This window comes from Macaca nemestrina, chromosome 6 (genome assembly GCF_043159975.1).
Source record: "Macaca nemestrina isolate mMacNem1 chromosome 6, mMacNem.hap1, whole genome shotgun sequence".
NCBI lineage: Eukaryota > Metazoa > Chordata > Mammalia > Primates > Cercopithecidae > Macaca > Macaca nemestrina.
The window spans coordinates 59574199-59590159 of record NC_092130.1 but is presented as its reverse complement, the minus strand read 5'-3'; the positions used below and the strand labels follow the sequence as shown (position 1 = coordinate 59590159).

At 33.8% G+C, this 15961-nt stretch overlaps 1 protein-coding gene and 1 long non-coding RNA gene across 3 annotated transcripts in view; one reads left to right on the top strand and one right to left on the bottom strand.

Annotated features, from left to right (window-relative positions):
- Positions 1–15961, top strand: part of LOC105500037 (proline rich 16) — a 317629-nt gene that overhangs the window by 253287 nt on the left and 48381 nt on the right. The window lies entirely within an intron of this gene.
- LOC105500036 (uncharacterized) overlaps positions 6969–15961 on the bottom strand; it is a 33591-nt gene continuing 24598 nt past the window's right edge. The window contains exons 3-4 of the long non-coding RNA XR_011624743.1: positions 14499–14717; positions 6969–7067 (exon numbers count right to left, since the gene is read on the bottom strand). This is a non-coding gene — a long non-coding RNA (uncharacterized lncRNA). The remainder of the gene's footprint in view (positions 7068–14498; positions 14718–15961) is intronic.

Below are 15961 nucleotides of genomic sequence, written 5' to 3'. Positions count from 1 at the left end.
GAAAGGGAGTGGACCAAGGAGGAGGTACTGTTAGACTAATATTGCTGTCTGCAGTCTAGACCAGCACAGTGGTAGATTCTAATGTCCCTTCCAAAGGTGAAAATTTGGGGTATAAATGGAAGAAAAAGGAATGAATAAATGAATTTTAATTAGGGAAAATCAGATATTATAAATGCACCTCACAAGAGGCTCAGAGTAAGAGATGACATGTCTCTTAGCTCAATTATACCAGATGCCTGAAAGGGTAAAGCTATATGTTTGTTGAGACAACTTTTGCTGTTGGAACCTGACAAAATGGAATGGAAGCCTGCAAACCTGAGTGGCCTCATCCAACATACAATGTGATGATGCAGTGGACTATTTATTAATATGACTGAAGTATTCTAGTATTCTGGTAATGTGGTGGTATCTCTGGAGTTGTATATCCTGTTTTTTTTTCTTTCTTTTTTGAGATAGAGTCCTGTTCTGTCACCCAGGCTGAAGTGCAGTGACTCAATTATAGCTCAACTTGAACTCCTGGGCTCAAGCTCAAGTGATCCTCCCAACTCAGCCTCCTGAGTTGTTGGAACTACAGGAGTGTGCCGTCATGCCCACTAAGTTTAAAATTTTTTAAAGAGATGGGATCTCACTATGGTGGCCAGGCTGGTCTTGAACTCCTGGCCTCAAGAAATCCTCCCACTTTAACATCTCAAATTGTGTATTCTTTTGTTGTAAGGGATCTGGGTTTAAAAAAGAGGATAGGCTGTAATATTATAAAAATATATATTTGGGTTTTGATCCCATTTCCCAGTGTACAACTCCCCAGATCCCTATTTGTGCAAAATTTCTACCCATATTGCTGAAGATTATTTAAATTACTCATTCAGTAGCTCAAGAAGTTGTATAATCATGAACAACATTAGACCTATGCTCTGCTCTTTCAGTAACGCTGTTGTTATGCAACTGGGAAGCAGCTAGAGTTTTCAAACTGTAATTAATACAGAAACTTTAGAATCCAGCCTGATTACCTAGACTTTCCACAGTTTTAATGAATTGGTTTAAAGAGTTTCTAATAATTTTTGTCATTTTTTATCAATTGTTTTCTTTCTTTCATTTTATTTTAGTGTTTACAATGTATCCCTTGGTTTGAAAAAACAAACAAACAAAAAAAAGATTAAGGAGCCCTTTACCAAGTAAAATGTTTTTACTATACTTTCAATGCATTAAAACATACTTAAAAGTTACATTTATTTTATTTCAATCTATGTTATCCCTTACTTACAGTGATGTGTGTACATTTGTGCAGATAGAAAAAAAAACTACTTATTCATTAATAAAACTGTGTAACTGATTTTTTTTAGCTCTTATTTTTAAATGTGTTACATCTATAATCTCCAAGTAAAAGGAGTGACGCACAGGGGATGTAAGCCCTGGGATTCATTGCACATGTGTTCTTTCCTCTCTTGCTTGGAGCCTGAAGCGGGAGGGCTCCTGGCCCGGGCCTGCCTGCCCAGAGCATTGGCACTGGTGACCATTTGGGCTTCCTAGGAAAAAGCCACATAAGGGGAAGTAGCTGAAGAACAAAAGCAGGAGTGAGGAGGGAAGAGGGAACAGGAGGCTGGGGCTCATTTTTCACACTCCTCTGTGTGTGTGTGTATGTGTGTGTGTAAGTGCATGTTTATTCGTTACAGTTTTTCTCATTTATAATATGTTCTTTTCACTAGGAAGGAAAGCCTTTGAGACTGATAATTGTCATTACATTTAGAACTTAGTCAAAAATGTTATTTAGTTTTTATTTTGCAGCAGCTGTTGCTAAACATGAAAGATAGTACAAATGCTAACCCGGCTGGGATTTTATTTTTTTTGAAAATTCTTATACCAGTACCTAGTAAACATTGGTTGATGTTATCTGATTGGAAAATAAACTGCTTTTTACATTTTTTTCTGAATTCATTCCTTTATTAAAAGGCAAAGTTGTATATTGCAGCACCTAGCATATTTCTTTTATTCGTATTTGTGCCTGTTACTATTAATATGAAATATTTATCTTCCCAAGTTTAAAACAATGTTATAGAGATTTTCACTAGTTTGAGATAGCATATTGAATATCTGTACAAATCAAGAATACTTTGTTGGACTTAAAAATGAAACAATATCTACATTCAGCTTGACAAGTATCTATTGGATGAATGAATAAAATTTGGACACATTTTTCTTTCAAATTTCAGTTTTGCAACAGATCTCCAGAATCATTTTCATTTTGGGAAGCTGAAACTCTATGGCCATTGAATACCAGGTCCCCATTTCATCATCACCCTAGCTTATGACAACACCATTCTACTTTCTGTTTCTATGAATTTAACTTTCTTAAATATCACATAAGTGGAAGCATACATATTTGTCTTTTGAGATTGACTTATTTCACTTAGCATGAGGTCCTCAAAGTTCATTCATGTTTTACCACTTGACAGAATTTCCTTGTATTTTAAAGGCAAAATGATATTCCATTATATGTATATACCAGAGTTTGCTTATCCATTATCTGTAGGCGGACATGCGTGTTGCTTCCACCTCTTGGCTATTGTGAATAATGCTGCAAAGGCTGTGGGTATGCAAAAATGTCATCAAGATTCTGCTTTCAAAGTGGGGATGTGTATATCCACATTGGAGGCATCATTTTATAATCCTATCAACAGTGTACAAGTGGTCTGGTTTCTCCACATCCTTACCCATATTTGTAATTTTCTGGAATTTTTTAAATAGTGGCCATCCTGATGGGTATAAGTGAGAGCTCATGTGGTTTTGATTTCCTTTTCTCTAATGATTAGTGATCATGAGCATCTTTTCACATGCTTGTTGGCCATTTGCGTATCTTTGGAGAAATGACTACTGAAGTCATTTGCCCAGTTTTTTACTCATATTATTTGTTTTTTTTTCCTTGTTGTTGTTGTTATTGTTGAGTTACAGTTCTTCATATATTCTGGTTTCTTTATTTAGTCTTTATATATTCCTTATCAGATATATGATTTTCCTCCTATTCTGTAGGTTGATTTTTTTTTTTACTGTTATTGCTATGCAGAAACTTTTAAGTTTGATATAATCCCACTTGTATATTTTTGCTTTCATTGCCTGTGTTTTTGTGTTATTCAAAAATCATTGCCAAATACAATGTCATGAAGCTTTTCTCCTATGTTTGCTTCTAGGAATTATCTAGTTTTCTGCCTTATATGTTTTAAAATCAATTGTGAATTAATTTGTGTACACCATGGAAGGTAAGGATCCAATTTTTTTCTTTTGCATGTGGATATTCAATTTTCTCAGCACAAATTATTGAGGAGGCTATTCTTTCCTCATTGAATAGGCTTGACATCCTTGTCAAAGATCATTTCACCACACACACAAGGTTTTAATTATGGGCTGTCGATTCTACTGCATTGGCATGTATGCCTGTCTTTATGCCAGTACCACAATGTTTTCATGACTAAAATTTGGTACTGTGTTTAGAAGGAAGGAAGCATGAGATCTCTAACTTTACTTTTCTTTTTCACTTTTTTTAAGACAAAGTCTGTCACCCAGGTTGGAGTGCAGTGGTACAATCTTGGCTCACTGCAACCTCTGCCTCGTGGGTTCAAGTAATTCTCCTGCCTCAGCCTCCGCAGTAGCTGAAATTATGGGCATACACCACCATGCCCAGCTAATTTTTATATTTTTAGTAGAGAAGGGGTTTCACCATGTTGGCCAGGCTGGTTTCGAACCCCTGGCCTCAAGTGACAACCTTCCTCAGCTCCTAAAGTGTAAAGGTTTTTTTGACCATTTGGGGTCCCTGGAGATTCTATATGAATTTTTAGGTTTTTTTTTCTATTTCCTAAAAGTGTGTCATTGGGATATTGACAGGATTTACATTGAATGTGTAGATCACTTTGAGTAGTATGTATTTTAACAATATTAAGGCTCTCAATCATCTCATGAACATTGGATGTCTTTCCATTTATGTGTGTCTTCTTTAATTTCCTTCAGCAATGTTTGACAGTTTTTAGTGCATAAGTCTTTTGTCTCATTAGTTCAGTTTATTCATACTTCATGCTTTTTTGTTCTATTGTAAATAGTATTGCTTTCCTAATTTCCATTTGGCGTTGATCATTCTCAGCGAATAGAAACATAACTAATTTTTGTGTGTTGATTTTGTGTACTATAACTTTGCTAAAATCTGTTGTTAGTTCTAACAATGTGTTTGTGTGTGTGACAGAGAGATCTTTAGAGTGTTCTACATATAAGATCATGTCATTTGTGAAGAGAAATGATTTATGCAGATAAATGATTTTATTTCTTCCTTTACAATTTGGATTCCTTTTACTTTTTTTCTTTGCCTAACTGCCCTGGCTAAGCCTTCCAGTACTATGCTGAATAAAAGTGGTACGAGTGGACATGCTTGCTTTAGTCCTGACTGAGTGGGAGAAACTTTCAGTCTTTCACCTTGAGTATGGTGTTAGCTGTCACTTTTACATACATGGCTTTACTGGGTTGAAGTAGATTCCTCCTATTCCTAGTTTGTTGAGTGGTTTTTTTGTGTGAAAGGGTGTCAAATTTTGTCTTTTTTTTTTTTTTTTTTTTGCTTTCATTGAAATAATTATGTGAGTTTTGTCCTTTATTCTGTTAATGTGGTGTGTTACCTTGGTTGATTTTTACATGGTGAGCCATACTTGTATTCCAGGAATAAATACTATTTGATCACAGTGTATATTCCTTTTAATGTGTTACTGAATTTACCTTGCTGTATTTTGCACATCTTTTCCTGTAATAGCTTTACCTGACTTTTTTTATTTTTATTTTTTTGGAAGAGTTTGAAAAGGATTTATGTTAATTCTATTTTAAGTTTCTGGTAGAATTCTTCAGTAAAGCCATCTAGTACGGGATTATTTCGTTTGTTCTGTTGGTTTGTTTGGAGATTTTAGACTGCTGATTCAATCACCTCACTGGTTTTATTTCTGTTCAGATTTCTTAATTTCTAAATGATTCAGTCTTGATAGGTTGTATTTCCAAGAATTTATCCATTTTTGCTAAGTAATTTATTTTGTTTGCATCTTAAAATTCTTAGTATTCTGTTACTTGTCCCTAGAATGCTACACAATACTGATGTTGAGAAATTTGTTCTTTAAATAGAAAGAAAGAAAGAAAAAACACATTTTGGAGATCAATTCAGGAAATATATGAAGCAAAGAAAGCTTAAGAAAATGCCTTTTTGGGCAAAAAGTGTAGGAACTAGGTATTAGAGTGGTATAAAGAATCATGAGGGAAGAAGAAATTTCTGGAAAAAAAGAAGAAAACTCTGTCCATATAGGAAATAACATATTTAATAAGTAGAATATACAATATGGAATTATTTGACAGTCTTTTGTAAAGCATTGCTCCTATCAGTAATACATCTATGGGGGCTTGTGGATATAGCTGTAAGGTAATCTTCTCTTTGATTTTATTGAATAAAGTTAACTATTTCATTAAGTTGGAGGGTGGGTATAAAAACGAAAATAACCTGGCCAACCTAGTATCTGGAGTTTCCAATCTATATATGATATTCTTAGTGAAGAAAAAAATTAGAAATTTATTTATTTAATATTTTTATTTCACGTTTTTTCTTAATTATTTGAAATTCACTTTTAACTTTTCAAGTTTTAATATTTGCATGACTACCCCCTTCCATTTTGTCCATTTAATAAGTTTAATAACATCATCATTATGGCTGAAAGTGAGGGAATGATTTTTGCATGTGTTACAAAGCCTTTTTAAACTAGTAAAATCCTATGAACATATAAAACCAAACCATTTTAAAAGTTCACAGGCTCACAGTTGATCGTAGATTTCTCTTCTTTAGCACAGAGTTCAAAATTTGGCCTATTATCTTGGTAGGTGCATTTGTGTACCAACTTGATTGGACTTCATCAGGGAGTGACTGAGTGATTTGTGCTCAGTGTCAGTAGTTACAGCTTTAAGCAGATAGTTCCATACTGCAAGAGGCAATTTAGCAAATAGCAGTGAGCAGAAAGATAGGGACACCTACTGAGACAAACCAAGATGAATTAAAAGGAACTGGCTGGATCAAATACTAGTTTTGCAGAGGAGATCTGGTTCCTGGAATTTTTGTGTGACATTAATATTTCCTGCATAGGAAACTATTATTTACATACAACATTTACCACTCTCCAGGCACTAACAAAGAATAAAAACACTAATAAGACATGACTCATGTCTTCAGAGAACATAAATATAAATGGAAATAAATAGAGATAAGCAGTAGCAAGCGGAATAATAAAGCAGGTATAATTTTGGGAAGCCACCCTAACAGAAAAATTTAGTGAAAGATACTGAAAACCAAAGTTTCTATGAGTGAGTATGTAACAAGAACAATCCTTTAATAGGATGCTTATATAAAAGATGGTCTCTGTATTATGAGATATTTAGATACTGTTATAAAAATTTATAATGCTGAAATATGAATATAGATCTGGTCTCTCAAAGTTGCATGTATCTAAATACACACCATTAAGTATTGAGCTGCTGTCAAAAGACAAGGCTGAAAATGCAGATCACAAGCTTTTACATGGTTATGAGAGGGGAATGGGTTACTTTTCTTTGTCTAACTCAACTATGAGAACAAGTCTTTAAAAGAAAGAGTTGTCGTGTCTGAGTTGTGCATATAAAAATCAACCTTTTAGAACGTATATTGAAAGATAAAATTGGGACTAACATGAGTCAACAAGTGATACAATCTACTTAGATAATTTTAACAAATTGGTTTATTTTACATTGTACATAGGAAGTCAATAACCCTAAGTTTAAACCTAACAATAGCACCACTCTCTAAGAAGACTTGCAAAAAATGTTCTGGCTGTAGAAGTTTCTTTGCTTCTTCTCTCATTAGGAAAAAATCATTAGCACAAATTATCAATTTAAGAAGGAAGTAATGTCTTAAATATCTTTACTGGATGTTTCATATTTTTAGCCTTCTAGAAATTCTGCAATTCCTGTCAGGTTCGAGGAAGTAGAGTTCTGGATGAGATTTTTCCGTAAGCTTCAAATAAATTACTGAAATACTAAAACATATTTTAAAATTTATATAATAGATGAATGAAATCAGAAATGGCAGACTTGATCTACTAAAATGCTTTATGGCAAAGGCAAATATACTCATATGCTTAAATGGTTATATTATAACCTCTAGGACCCTGGAATATTATTCAGTTTAAAGTTTTAGCTTAGCTAGATGAATGACAGACTAATAGGTCAGTGATTATTACTTCTAAAACAATGGCAATGTCATTGAATACTTAAGGGGCTTTGGTCTCTGCTTTTCTTCTGTTCAGATGCTATTTGCACATAAGCAGAAATGGTGCCCTGATTCATTTTTCTTCTCTTCTTTCTGACCCATTCTCTGGGTATTTCATGAAGCTGTATGGTGTCTTGTCAGATTTCCTCACTAAAGTTAAATTTTTTTCTCTTTGGAATTCATAAAACATTTCTATAGGCAAGTTTATCTACATTTTCTTTATGGTTTTTGTATTTTTTGTTATGGCTAAAAAAGACTACTTCCATATAAAAATTATAAATAAATTCACACAGACTTTCTACTGGAAGTTTCTTGTGTTCATTTCTCTTTTACTTTTAAACATTTTATTTGAAAATACCACACTTTTACTACTGTACTGTACTGTCACTTTTGTCATAAATCAACTGACTATACATGTGTGGGTCTATTGCTGCCTGTCTATTCTGTTTCTTTGGTCTACTTTTGTATGACTATGTCAATACCACACTGTCTTAATTATAACAACTCTGCAAAATGTGTCAATATATGGTAGTTTAAATCCTCGGCTATTTTTAAACTTTCTTATTTCTATATATATTCTGGAATCAGTTTTCCAAAATCCTCAAAAAAGTTCACAGGAATTGGTGGAGGGGGACAGATTATCTTTAACATTTAGATTAACTGAAGTATAATTTACATTTTTATAATATGCAGCACTATTTTTATTTTGCATTATTTTTATTTTTCTGTGTTTTAAAATGTTATTTTTATTGTATGATACCATAAAAAGGTATCATTTAACTTTACATTTTACTTTCATAGCAAAATCATAGATCATTTTTTACAAAAGTAAAGAGCTCAATTAATATTCCTTTTAATATATACCTCAATTTATTTACTTTTTCTTTAATTTCTCTTGCATTATTATGTAGTATTTTATATAGAACACTTGAAGATATTTCTTTAGCTATATTCTTCCACATCTGATATATTATACTATAAACATAAATAGCATATTTTTAAATAATTTTTTTATATAGAAGTACAGTTAATTTTGCATGTTGACCTTAAATTTGCTGATTTTGCTAAATTCACTTATTAATTCTAATAATTTATGTGTATATTCCTTCATATATTTATTTATTTATTTTATTATTGAGGCAGAGTCTCGCTGTGTTGGCCAGGCTAGTTTCAAACTCCTAGGATTAAGAGATCCTCTAGCCTCTGCCTCCAGAATAGCTGCAATTGCAGGCATGTGCTACTCCATCCAGCTTTCTTTCATAATTTTTACGTATGCAATCATATCTATCATCTATAAACAAGGAAAGTTTTATTTCATCTTTCTTCATTCTTATAACTTTTATTTCTTTTTCAGTTATTACAAAGTTTTGGCATTTTAGACCAATGTTGAATAGCAGTCACAATAGTAAACCTTTTTTTCTTATTCCAGATCTCAGAAAAAAGCATTCAATATTTCATCATTAAGTACCTGTGGAGTGTTTTGTTTTGTTTTGCTTTGTTTTTTTGACAGTATCTCGCTCTGTCACCCAGGCTGTCGTGCACTGGCCCGATCACAGCTCACTACAGCCTTTGTCTCCCTGGTTCAAGCAATTCCCCTGTCTCAGCCTCCCGAGTAGCTGGGATTGCAGGCACATGCCACCAAGCCCGGCTAATTTTTGTATTTTTAGTAGAGACGGGCTTTCTCCATGTTGGCCATACTGGTCCCCAACTCTTGACCTCAGGTGGTCCGCCTGCCTCAGCCTCCCAAAGTGCTGGGATTGCCAGCATGAGTCACCACGCCAGGCCTCTCTGGGGTTTTTATAGATACTATAAGATTTAGAAATTTCTATTCTGGTTTTTTGCTAAGTATCTTTCTTTTTAATCATAATTTGTTATTAAATTTTTTCAAATGCATTTTCTGTGTCTATTAAGATGATTTTCTCTCCTCTTGTTAGCATTTGTCTGATCTTCATTTATTTACAATTAAGCTTTTTGTATCACAGTGTTTTAACTGCATTTATTTTATAGAATATGTAATATTTCATTATTTTTACAAAATACATGGGTTTGAAGCCTATGAATAAATTCATTTACATTTGCTAATGTAATGAACATGTTAGTTTGAATTTCTGTTGTCTGCTTTATTTTTAATGCTTCTATTTTCAATGTTTTGTTACTTGTGGGTTTTTTTTTTTTTTTTTGAATCTGTCTTTTATAGTTTAGATGTCTGTGTGTGCAGGTATGCCAATTTTCCTCAGAAAATTTGGAAAGTTTATAATGCTCTTTTTCTCAGCTCTTACATTCAAAACTTTTGATATTGCATATCATATTCTTGATAAGTATCTTCATTATGTATTTTTTAATGTTAGTTACCCCTTGATCTCTGAATTTATTTTTTAATTTTAAATTATTTTTGTTTTAATTTTAAATAAAAAGTATTAATTTTAATTTTATAAAATATATTAAAAGCATAATTTCTTCATTTAATTCTGCACCTAATACCTATTGGCTTTCTTCAAAGCAAGATTAATTGTAAAATAATGCATCTAAACTTTTTTCTATCTGTATTTCTTTCTCCTTTCTGCTTTAACAAATTACCATGAACTTTGTGTCTTAAAACAATGTAAATAAATACATTATTTGTTAAAAACTCTGGACCCCATAAGTCCACAATGAGTCTCATGGATCTAAAGTCAAGGTGTCAGCAGGGCTGGCTCCCTCTGGGCTCTAAAGGAGAGTCCATCTTCTTGCCCTTTTCAACTTCTAGAGCTTGCCCACGTAACTGAGCTCATGGCCCCCTTCCAGTCATCAATGCACCATTCCAACCTCTGCTTCCATCATTACAGCTTGCCTTTCCCTTCATCTGACAGAAGGCTGTGATTATGCTAAACACACCTGAATAATCCAGGAAAATCTTCCATCTAAAAATCTTTAATTTAATTGCATATGCAAAGTTCCTGTTCTACCTATTTTCTTGGAATGTAACTATTTATAGGTTCCCAGGATTAGAAACTGAACATCTTTGGTGTCATTATTCCATCTCCCACACTCTTTTCTCTTTTTTCTTCTCTTAATATTTTCTTCTACTGTATTTTATGTGGTTTATTTTCAGGCATTCACCTCCTATAATCCCATTTCCCCAGTTACTTTATTTTCACTTTTATTTAAATAAATTCAGTGTTCCTTTTATATCTTGGTTAGTAAAATTTAGTTTTGAGAAGCTTTTGTTTGATTTTTTTTTTCAAGAAAGTCTCACCACTGGTATATTTCATAGGTGATTTAAAAAAATGTTTGAGGGTGTGGGCTATAGCTTTCATTGTGAATGTCTGCTCAGTTGGTATAATAGTGTTGGGTTAAACTTTCTTTCCCTTAGAATTTCAGAGTTATTGTTCTGTCTTCTGCATTCGAATATTGTAGTGAACTGTCTGAAGACAGCCTGATATTTGTCCAATGGTAAGAAACTTTGCAAACTTTATCTTTTAATTTCAATTACTTGAGATATATTTTATTACTAATAGTTTTGTAGCAGACGTTTCTGCTAGAAAATGCTCTTTCATGGTTACTTTTACTTTTTGCTGTATTTTAGGAGATTTTTCTTCTGTCTCTGAAAGCATTTAGATCTTATTAATTGAATTTGCTCCTTCAGGGACTCCAGTTATCCTTGGTTTGGTAAACTTTGCCTAACTTTCATACTCATAGTCTTTTTATTATTTGCTTTAATCACTTTATTTTATCCTTTGTTTTCATTCCTAATATGTTGTTTTTTTTCTTATTGATTAGTGAATCATTTTTACCTATTATTTTCCTTTATGCATCCAATATATGTAATAATCCAGTAGTAGTGTAGCACTGGTCCTATATTTGTCTTCTTATACTTCAGTTTTCCTTTTCATCTCTTTCTGTTGTTTTATAACTTTATCTTTGAGATATTGTTACTGAGCAATGGACTCACTGTACAATGTACACAGAAGCTGATACTATGGCACTTGCTTTTGCAAAAAAAGGAAGACTTTATTGTGACTTCAACCAGCAAGGAGACAGGAGGCACTGATCCAATTTGTCTCCTCTATCTGGGGTCTGGAGTAAGCTTTATAGGTTAAAGAGGACAAGTTGGTATGTGAAAGTGCTGGCAGGGTAGGTTTTGTTGGAAGGACTTCAAACAAGACTATAGTAAGGCATGGAGTGGAGTCTTCTTACCAGATATTCCTAGAAAAGGGACCCTTTACTTCTGAGGGTGTTCCAGTTGTCTGGCGCCAGCCATGTCTCAATCTTTCAGTTCCATGGGGGTGGAAGGGGGATTGGGGAAGGAGACGGATCTTTAGTTCTGGGTGTTATCTGAGGTCTGAATTTTCTTTCTTGCACAAGCTCTGTCTGCATATCTTGCAGACTCCTAGCTCTGTGCCTGCAAAATAACTGGACATTCTATTATCAATAGAGAACAGCCAGATAAGACTGGCCCAGCACTTACAATATTGATATATTAGATTCGTGTTTCCTGTTAAACTTTTAAATGTAAATTATCCATTATTTTCTTTTAAAATAGACCTCATGACACTTCCCACCTGACTCACTTATAACATGGACAACTTAGTCCACATTTTCTATTTGCATCATTATTTTTTTGCATACATTTGTCATAAATACTTTCTTTTCCCTTATCTGACTTTTAGTCATCTTTTCTCAAAGCTATAGCTCGCCTCTGTGCGTGGCTGGTGTGTATTTGAGGAAAAGGGATTGCCAATGGGGGTAAAACGGGAATCAACTGAAACTAGGTGTAAAACTAGTTAGAAAATTTGAATTGTATCTTTTAACTTAATGTCCTATAACCGAATTCACTGTAGAGAAGATGTATCCTCCTCCATGCCAGAAGATCTGCAGGTTTCAAGGAGCTCCTGTGAATTTGGTGCAGAACCTTAGAGTCTTGGTATTTATCAGCGAGCAGCTGCTGAAGCAGTTTTTGACCCCATTTCACCCTGGCTTCTCCTGAAAGTCTTTCTCAATCCTCCATAATCATAAGAAGATAAAGAGATTGTCAAAGTGATTTTAGGGCGCTGTGCTGAGTCCAAAGTGGGTCAGATATATTTTACGTGTTCTTTTGCTTCTTACTACCCAGAAATCTTTTATTTATTCTTCTCTACATTTATGTTTAATGAAATTATTGTTTATGCATGGCATCTTGCTTCTGAGTGTTTGAAATGTTTCTGCTTTTTCTCTCTGCTTTACTCCCAGCCAGAAAACCAAAATCATTAAGATCAACCATTTTCCTTTTTCTGAGGTGTTTTGGAAGTTTGTTCTCTTTAAGCAGCCTCCATTCTTTCTCGTTGTGCTCTTTCCATCCATGGATTTTTAGTAGATTTTTTCAGGATGTTTTAGAATCACCTTTGTCTCCCTCTGCTTCTGATTGGACCGTTAGGAATTGCGTAGAGCATTCAGGGTTTGTAGAATATTAAAACAAAAACAACAACAAATAATACTCTCCTTCTCTGGCTACCGGGTTTTGATTTTATGGCCTCCAGTGTATTAGTGGAGGGTGGTGTATGTTGCTTTGTCGTGTTTTGTTTTAGCCTTGTATTTATTTTATTCTATTTTTAATTTTTGAGATGGAGTCTCATTCTGTTGCCAAGGCTGTAGTGCAGTGGGGCGATCTCAGCTCACGCAACCTCCTCCTCCCGGGTTCAAGTGATTCTCCTGTCTCTGCCTCTGGAGTAGCTGGGATTGCAGGCACCCACCACCACGTCCGGCTAGCTTTTTTCTTTTCTTTTTTTTTAAGTAGAGAAGGGTTTCACCATGTTGGCCAGGCTGGTGAAACTGTCTGTATCTCCTGACCTCAAGTGATCCGCCCACCTTGGCCTCCCAAAGTACTGGAATTAGAGGTGTGAACCACCGTGTGTGGCCCTTAGCCTTTGTATTCATAATTTTAGTTTGGAGGCAGTGAAATTTTGAGCTTTGGCGTAATTTTGTCATCTTTAGAGGCTTGTATTTAGATTTGTTCAATTTTTTCTAAAAGCTTTCAATTTTTTCTAAAAGCTTTTTTTCTAAAAGCATTTTTGTCCCTTTGTATCATTTCCATAAAACGATTGAAACAGAAACATGCTGCTGAATGTGATCTCCGTGGCCCAGGAACCAGAACTGTGATTGAATTTGGTATAAAGGTAGTGATACTGAGGGAAATGAGATCTGCTTCTAATCCTGGTATTGTTCCAGTTAAGTGTGATTTTGATTTGGGAAACATCTCTCTTCTGAAGTTATAATTGATTTTCTGAAATGTACCCTTAAGTCTTTAAAAAAGTAAGACATTTGGAGATACAAGAGGAATTCGGAGATTTTTTTTGGTGAAGTGTGTCTTAGTAAGAAGACTTGAGCCAACTGGAACTAAAACTACGTCCTTCCCAATTTTGTCAATATTTTTCCATAATTTTGCAGTGTCTATCTTTGGAAAATTTCTTTCAGATGAAACACTGGATTAGTAGTCTGCAACATTCACTATGTATAAGAATTGCTTGGGAATTTTTTAAAACAATAGCTGCCCAGGTCCTAGCTCCAGCAATTTGTTTTCAATTTGTCTGGGTGCAACTCTGATAGTGATTTTTTTTTTTTTTTCAAAAGCTCTTGGAGGTCTTTAATGTATAGCCAGAGTCAAGAAACATTGTAACAGAAAATCAATCAGGGGAATAGTCATTTTCAGGAAGGGATGCAAGGGAATACTGGCTTAACTGGACCACAATTTGAGAGTAATTGAAAGCAAATTATTTCCGCTTCATTGGGATTTACAGGAGAAATTATTTTGACTTAAACTATTGTCCAACATAGTTATTGGATAAAATCATCTTTCTTCTGAGGACTAAAAAGCAAGCTTTCATTTAAATTTGAGTGAAAAATATTAAAATATTAATTTAAAGTCAGCTCCATTTGAAGAAATTTGCTTCATCAGAGTTGCCAAGAGATGCATTTCGTTATTCGCTGTTGAAGAGAAAGTTTGCTTTTAAGTTTACCTGAAACTTACCGTGAAGAAAAAGCATTCAAAGTTAAATGTGATTGAAAATCCCAAACATATTTTTTCATACAAGACCCCAAAGGACATATAGATTTATGCTTAGAGACTGGCTACATGTGTGGGGCTAAGAAAACAGCTGGGAAGATTTACATTTAACAGTTAATTTACTGACCTACTAGTCAATTTACCTAGGCATGCTTCATACATTCAAGTTTTATTTTTTACCTTTTTAGTTAATTTGATGTGTAAATTAAGCACTCCAACTTTTACTCTGCTAAGAACCAATGATATTAACCAAACTTCCGTAAATGTGTGAGCTGCATTTTCAATTAGATTGTATCTGATGTAGAAGGCTCCATCCTTTAGAAAATGCTTCAGTCTCCAGTAGAGCCAATCAGATCAATGATTCTCAAGGTGTTGTAAGATGGCCAGTGGTAGATGTTACTGTGAAAAAGGAGCAACATTGCTTGTTAACTAAGAAAGCTACCCTTGACATTCTCACACAATGAATGTCTGTAGATACATAATCTAATATTAAATTGATAGGCATTGTTTAGTGAAAAGCAAGATGTACATATAGAATAAGGTGCTTTTTAGAGCCTAGGGTTTTAGTCTGTTTATAGAAAACAGTGTAAGGAAGGAAGAGAAAGATAGAGGAAGGAAGGAAGGAAGGAAGGAAGGAAGGAAGGAAGGAAGGAAGGAAGGAAGGAAGGAAGGAAGGAAGGAAGGAAAGAAGGAAGGAAGGGAGGAGAAAAAGGAGGAAATAAAAAAAAGTCATTTAGTTTGTCAAAATTTCCTAAGTGATATTTGTAATTTATGTTTTCCCTGGATTGCTAGAATTTATATTAAAAAAATTATGTGTACACTTAATTCCAAAAAACTAGAAAATCTACATTTTGTGCAATTGATTCCCCACATTTTAGAATTACTTCTTTTTATAATTATACAAAAGTATGTCATTTGTCAATCATTGCTGCCATATATTTCTCTATATATTACCCAACAATTTAAAAATGTGAATGATTCCTGCACTATCAGATCTCTATTTGGGAGTCCCTTTGACAACATATTATTCAATGATTAAATTTCCGGGATAGATGGAATTTTTAATAATGATTATTAATATTGCCTTGAGAGAGTAAAATACTGAAATAGGAAACTAAGTTGCTCCTCTGCACCTATTTTTAAATTATATGGTTTCATGACATGTTCAGACTGTAGTGAGGTTGACGATTTCTAAATAGACAAGATTTACTAATATCTACCTCTTTCAGACAAATAGTAATTCTCTTCCAAAACATATTTGCTTTACTTTTGACAAACTAATGCTGAAATATCACATATTTTCCTCACACCATTTCTGCATGTATAATTCATTCTTTCATGAATTCATTCATTCACCTGACATTTTATATGTGCCTAGTATATTTTGGGACTTTAATAACTTAAAAAAAGTATCTTTCAATGTGGAAAATATGGAATAGTGAGAAAAACAGACATTAATAAAAGACATAATTATTTAATCTAAAACCTTAATAAGTCTATGAAAAAATAACACAAGGTCTTATGAAACGTTTGGGAGATGTTATCCAAGGTTGAAACTGGGAAAGCTTGTAGAAGAAAATGACATTTGAGCTAAACTCGGAGGATTGAAATGGCATTCATTTAACAGGTAACATGTCAGACAG